At 39.9% G+C, this 5645-nt stretch overlaps 1 pseudogene; it reads right to left on the bottom strand.

Annotated features, from left to right (window-relative positions):
- Positions 1-1641: 1641 nt before the first annotated feature.
- LOC118585145 lies at positions 1642-2947 on the bottom strand (annotated as a pseudogene).
- Positions 2948-5645: the final 2698 nt, after the last annotated feature.

Below are 5645 nucleotides of genomic sequence, written 5' to 3'. Positions count from 1 at the left end.
AGAACTCTCCCCAGATGTCACATGTTTTTTTATTTTGGAAGGAGCCTACTTATGAGAGGCTGTGCCTGCCCTGTTAGAAAGAGATGAATTTGTCAAGTCTTTTGGCATTGAATAAGGCCATAAAATATGTCCATATTTCCTCAAGTGATTGAGTTATTACACATCAAATTCTTGCTATGAAAACACTGGCAGCAAAAGAGAAAAAAAATCTAGTTCCTGAGTATCGGGACCAAGCAGAATAGTTCAAACCCCAACTAAAGCTTTTACCCAGTGGCTCTGCAGTTAAAACACATGCAGCACTGTGGGAAAGCCCTGAAATCAAAACAGAAAGTGGTTCCTCATGACCTTCATATAGAGATACACTGAGAAACTTGGTTTTAGTCCTCAGTTGAAGAGAAGAAGAGGTTCTATTCAGGTCCACTTGTCTGCCTACACATGCAAGCTGTGCAGGCTCAGAATGCAAAGCTATCCTTCCTTGATAGCACCTGGTGACCAGCTTCTGGGGAAAAGGACAAGGAAGAGGATAGCATTTCTGCTGGACCTCTGGGTGAATCTTGAGGACAGTGGCTAACTGCCTCAGTTCTGCCTCAGTCTTATCACGAGAAACTCCACACCCACAAAGCCCTGGATCCCAGGTGGAACACAAAGTTTGATCCCCAAGCCGGAATCAGCCACATTAAACCTCAGGTTCCTAGGGGTCAGGCATGGACTGGAAGTGGCAGTGGAATGTGTAATAGAGTCATCAATAGGCCAACCAAGAAAGATAGAAAATGTAAACAATATCCAAACCTTTCCCATATTTTCTAAATAAATGAGAATGCTTTTGGCAAAAAAAAAAAAAAAAAATCTAGGGCTGAAAAACCACATCATTTAGTTTATTCCAAATAGTAAATACTGACTTCGGTGGTGTAACATTAGATTTTTTTTTCCACTGGGTTTGGCTCTATTTTGCGGTACAGAAATCATTTAGAGCCATTCTGAGGCAAACATTACTGAAATCGAGGCTCTGTCAAATCAATGCTGCATTGCAGCAGGTCTATACCTGGGATAAAAGAGATTTCTCTGTTTTACCTGCTTTGCCATAGGGTTCCTTTCCCCTTCTCAGCAATTGTAGTAGTTTAAAATACCGCACACTGGCTTCCTTCAAACAACTCCTTACGTCTGAAATTTGGTTAGAAGTTTACATACACATAAACAAAATCTATGACTCTACTATTTGGGCCCTCCTAGAAAACTTTGAACATTTTTCTAAACCAAGGGTGATTCAGTTTAGACTCCTAATACCAGAATGACACAAACTGCATAGATCCAGCTCTTTAGCAGAGCCTACACAAGGGCTACACTGATTAAAAGATGCAAATACTATATCAAGTCCTCTGTATCAATATCAATATTTGTTTAAAACAACTCCTTCACTAGAAAAAAAGCCAGTCTGATTAACTTGAACAGAACCCAAGCAATTCTGACTCTCCATTCCACGAAAACATGTTAATGTATTATATTAGAAAAGTGAAGGAAAGAAATATTCACTGATATGGCACTCTTCAATCTACATTTGACCATAAAATAGGGCTCACAATTTCTATTTCATATAATATACATTGGTTGCCAAATTTTAAGTTTGCATAATATATACTGCTGTTAGTCTGCTCCATAAATGTCGTCCTTCTTGTGTTTAATTTCTTCAAAGTCAAACTCAGATCCTGTAATCCTCTTATAAATATCTTTAATGTCATCACAGGTTGTCTTGGAGTGAGTGATAGGAGAGGGGAAATAAAGATCTGGCTATATGTTCCTGAATCTTTAGGTACAGAGAGGACACTGATGTTGATGTATTTTTTGTTCCGTTAGTTACAAGAGCTCCAAAGTTGGTTCAATTTCTTTCTCAGGCTCCTTAGTCTCCACAGTTGTATTTAACAATGGCAATATATTTGCCCTGGTGTTGCCCACGTTATGTGCAAAAGAGATCATGCAAACATAGATGTCTGACTTTCTGTTGGATGATAATAAGGCAGGAGTTGGCATCATTGGTGGTCTTGATAGGGCAGCTGAAGACACAGGTCACTATGATTGCCTGGCCCGCTTTTGCAACGCTAACTTTTACATGGCCATGGTCACAGATGAGGTGATTTCAGCAAGTAATCTCTCAGATTTTACACCAACCACTTCTCCATTTTGCACAATGATTTCTTTAATTGGTTTATTCAACATGTAAGCACCTCCACATATAGCACTTAACCTTGCAAATCTTTGTGGCAGTCTTCCAAGATCATAGAGCAGATAAAGGTATGGACTTCTACCATGGCTTACCAAAGACTTGCTGTAAAGTTTAATTCTGTTAATGGTATTACAACACGGCTGATCTAAGTCATCATCTGCTCTGTGCCATACAAAAGAATGACCAGTAAAACATATAACATCTTGGATCAACTTCTTATCCACATGTGAGGTCTTCTAAGGGTCAAGGCCCTCAAAAGTTCTAGGATCTTTTTCCTCAATGTTGGCAATATAAACTAAGAACTTCCGGAAGCAGCATTTTTCAAACAGACCCATTAAGCTAGGTGCCAGGGCTTCTGCTTCAGTACAAAGAACCTTGTAGATCTTTTCTACCATATAGAACACAGCTCCCTTCAATCGCTTTGAAATCCATATAGCGGGTGACCTCTGTGTAAAGCCTCATCTTCACCAACTATTGACCATAAGGAACTTGGGGATTAAATCTACATTCCAGATTATTTAAGTCACCTCCCCATTGAGGCTAGTGGTTGACCTGGTAATTTAAATCTTTTGTGTAAGTCTTCCGGTGGCATTATAGATGTGCTTTCTCCTGCATAGTATGGATTTTGCTCCACACGAAGAACCTACTTTCCATTCACTGACATCATTCCTGACAGATACATTCCATTGGGCTGGTGCCCAAGCATATCACAAAGTATGCCTCTTTCATGGCAGGGGTCAGGGAAGCACACACAAGGGGCCACCATAGAGAAGGGAGCAAGAAGTTTGGTAGCTCTCTGCCCCCCATCTGACCCCAGCTGATGTGTGTAGAGGGGTAAGAAGAAAGGAAAAATGGAGCCAACTAAAAGGTAAGGCTGGCCACCACCTCAGTAACATTAGATTTGCAGGTTAAAAAAAAATCTTAGTGATTTTATGAAACTTGTGAAGGATAATGTTTCCTGACCTCAGTCCCACCATCTGTTAATGTGACTGGATCAGAGAATGATATTTTAGTGAGCTATCTAGGTGATTATGATGTGCAGTTAGCTTTGGAAATGTTAATTTAGACAATTAAAACTCATCATTAACAAATTCACATGGATTGTTCTCCAAACATTTCCAAGAGGTGATAAGACTGAACAGTCAAGATATTATGTTCGTGTGTGTGTGTGTGTGTGTGTGTGTGTGTGTGTGTGTGTGTATAGACTAGAGGATGATATTTGGTGTCTTCCATTGTTGCTATCCACCTTATATTTCGAAACAAGGTCTCTTGCTGAAGCAGGAGCTCATTGATCTGGCTAGACTGACTGGCCAAGAATCTGCCAATTCCCAACAATAGCCTCGGCTCTGGGCTTATAGGCGAGCTACCATCTGCAGCTTTTAGGTGCATGTTGAGGATCTGAACTCAGATTCTCCTGCTTGCATGAAAAGCACTTTTCTGTGCCGTCTCCCCAATCCAAGACTGTGTTCTTTTAGTATTTAGCAGATGCCCACAATCTACAATATAATCTGATTCTGTCTCTCTGTTTTAAGGAAAATGAACTCTTGTTCTTAGTTTTTCCATATAAAAACAGCTCATCAAAGTAACATCCAAGAGGTGCTCTGAGGATTAAATAAATAAACTCATTCCTGCTCTTAAAAGTGGGCATGCTGCATATGTGCTCAGTACAGGGCCATCATCCTCACTAATGTTAAAAAGCCAACTGAGAGACACCAGAATCACCATAATGATTTCATATACTTAAATGTGTGAAAAGGGAGGCAGGAAGCTATACAACTACACTAACTCACAAAAGGAGCAAAACTACCTTATGAAGAAACCTCCTTGATTTGTTACATAATCATTGTTGTGAGTACTCAGTGAAAACAGAGTCATCAGAATCCAGTGCATAATGCATAGTGTGCATAAACCTGAGTTCAAACACTTTGCTTCTCACTCATAGCTGTTCCTTTTCTGTAAGACAGGGCTGCTCTTAACACACTTGAGGACTTGAAGACAGGAGCTCACAGCAGCAGTAACCCAATATAAACCTTCTCAGAATATAACTCTTAATCCATCCTACTTAATTTTACCCAACTCTCCTCATTTCAGAAACAGAGCTACCATCTATGCAGACACCTGGGGATCACAATGACCTCCAGTCTCACATAGACATGCATGCAACTGATCAGACAAGTCTCATGGAATTTGCCTCCAAAGAGTATCTTGAATCTGTCTGTCTTCATAACCTTCTCCCATCTAGAATCTCTTGACCTTTTCTAAATCCCTATGGGTAGTCCCCATACAGCAGCCATTGAAATACTATAAAACTGAGCTTCATGCTTCTCCCAAAAAATAAAATACTCTGATAATGAATTTCATGAGTTAGCATGATTGAGACTCTGGAAACTCAATTATCTGATTACACATTATTTCTCGGTACATCTGTGAGAGTCTTTCTGGATGAAATTGATATTTGACTAGGTATAACCAAGTATTGCCTTATATGTTTTATGATGCTATGGTAAAATGCAATAGACAGTGTAGCAGGAATCTTAAAGAGTCTTATTAATAAAATCAAACCTGAGACCAATTATTGGGGTGAATGCTGGAAGATCAGAGAGACAGAACAAGCCATAGCTTCCATACCTTGCCAGTTCCTCAACTGACCCTGTTTTCTCAGACTGGAAAACTCTGAGACCCAAATGGGTCTCAGCTGAACTGTGCTGCTCCAAAGACTAAAAGCTTAACCAGCCAAATGTTTCTAGTTTCTGGTCTTCACGCCTTATATATCTTTTCTGGTTTCTGCCATCACTTCCTGGGATTAAAGGCTCACTTTCTGGGATTAAAGGTGTGAGTCACCATGCCTGACTATTTCCAATGTGACCTTGAGCTCACAGAGATCCACCTGGCTCTGCCTCCCAAGTGCTGGGATTAAAAGCATGTGCTACCACTGCCTAACCTCTATGTTTAATACTGTGGCTGTCCTGTTCTCTGATCCCAGATAAGTTTATTAGCGTGCACAATATTTCGGGGAACAAAATACCACCACAGGACAGTTGGTTAAGAACATAGAAACTTGTTATTCTTATATTGAATGATGGCCTTAGACATTCAAGATCAAGGTAGTAGTAGGTTCAAATGAGAACTAATTCTTCACAGATGTCTATGGGGTTGATATTTTTTTTTTTTTGGTGTTTGGTTGGTTGGTTGATTGGTTGGTTGTTTGGTTGGTTACTTGGTTACTTGGTTGGTTGATTGAATTTTTCCCTATGTGCTGAGTGGCTGAAAAGGCTTACAAGTTCTCTCGGTTCCATTTTTAATATCATTATTTAATTACTCTTCCTTTATTGTAATAAGGAGTTGAGACATCCTGCTGAAAGAGAGAAACTTTATGTTTCCTCTCATAGCTCAGGAGTCCAAGCCTGATTGGCCTGACTGCTTTGAG

This window comes from Onychomys torridus, chromosome 6 (genome assembly GCF_903995425.1).
Source record: "Onychomys torridus chromosome 6, mOncTor1.1, whole genome shotgun sequence".
In the NCBI taxonomy this organism is placed as follows: Eukaryota; Metazoa; Chordata; class Mammalia; order Rodentia; family Cricetidae; genus Onychomys; species Onychomys torridus.
The sequence above is the reverse complement of the archived record's forward strand: the minus strand, read 5'-3'. Positions and strand labels throughout refer to the sequence as shown.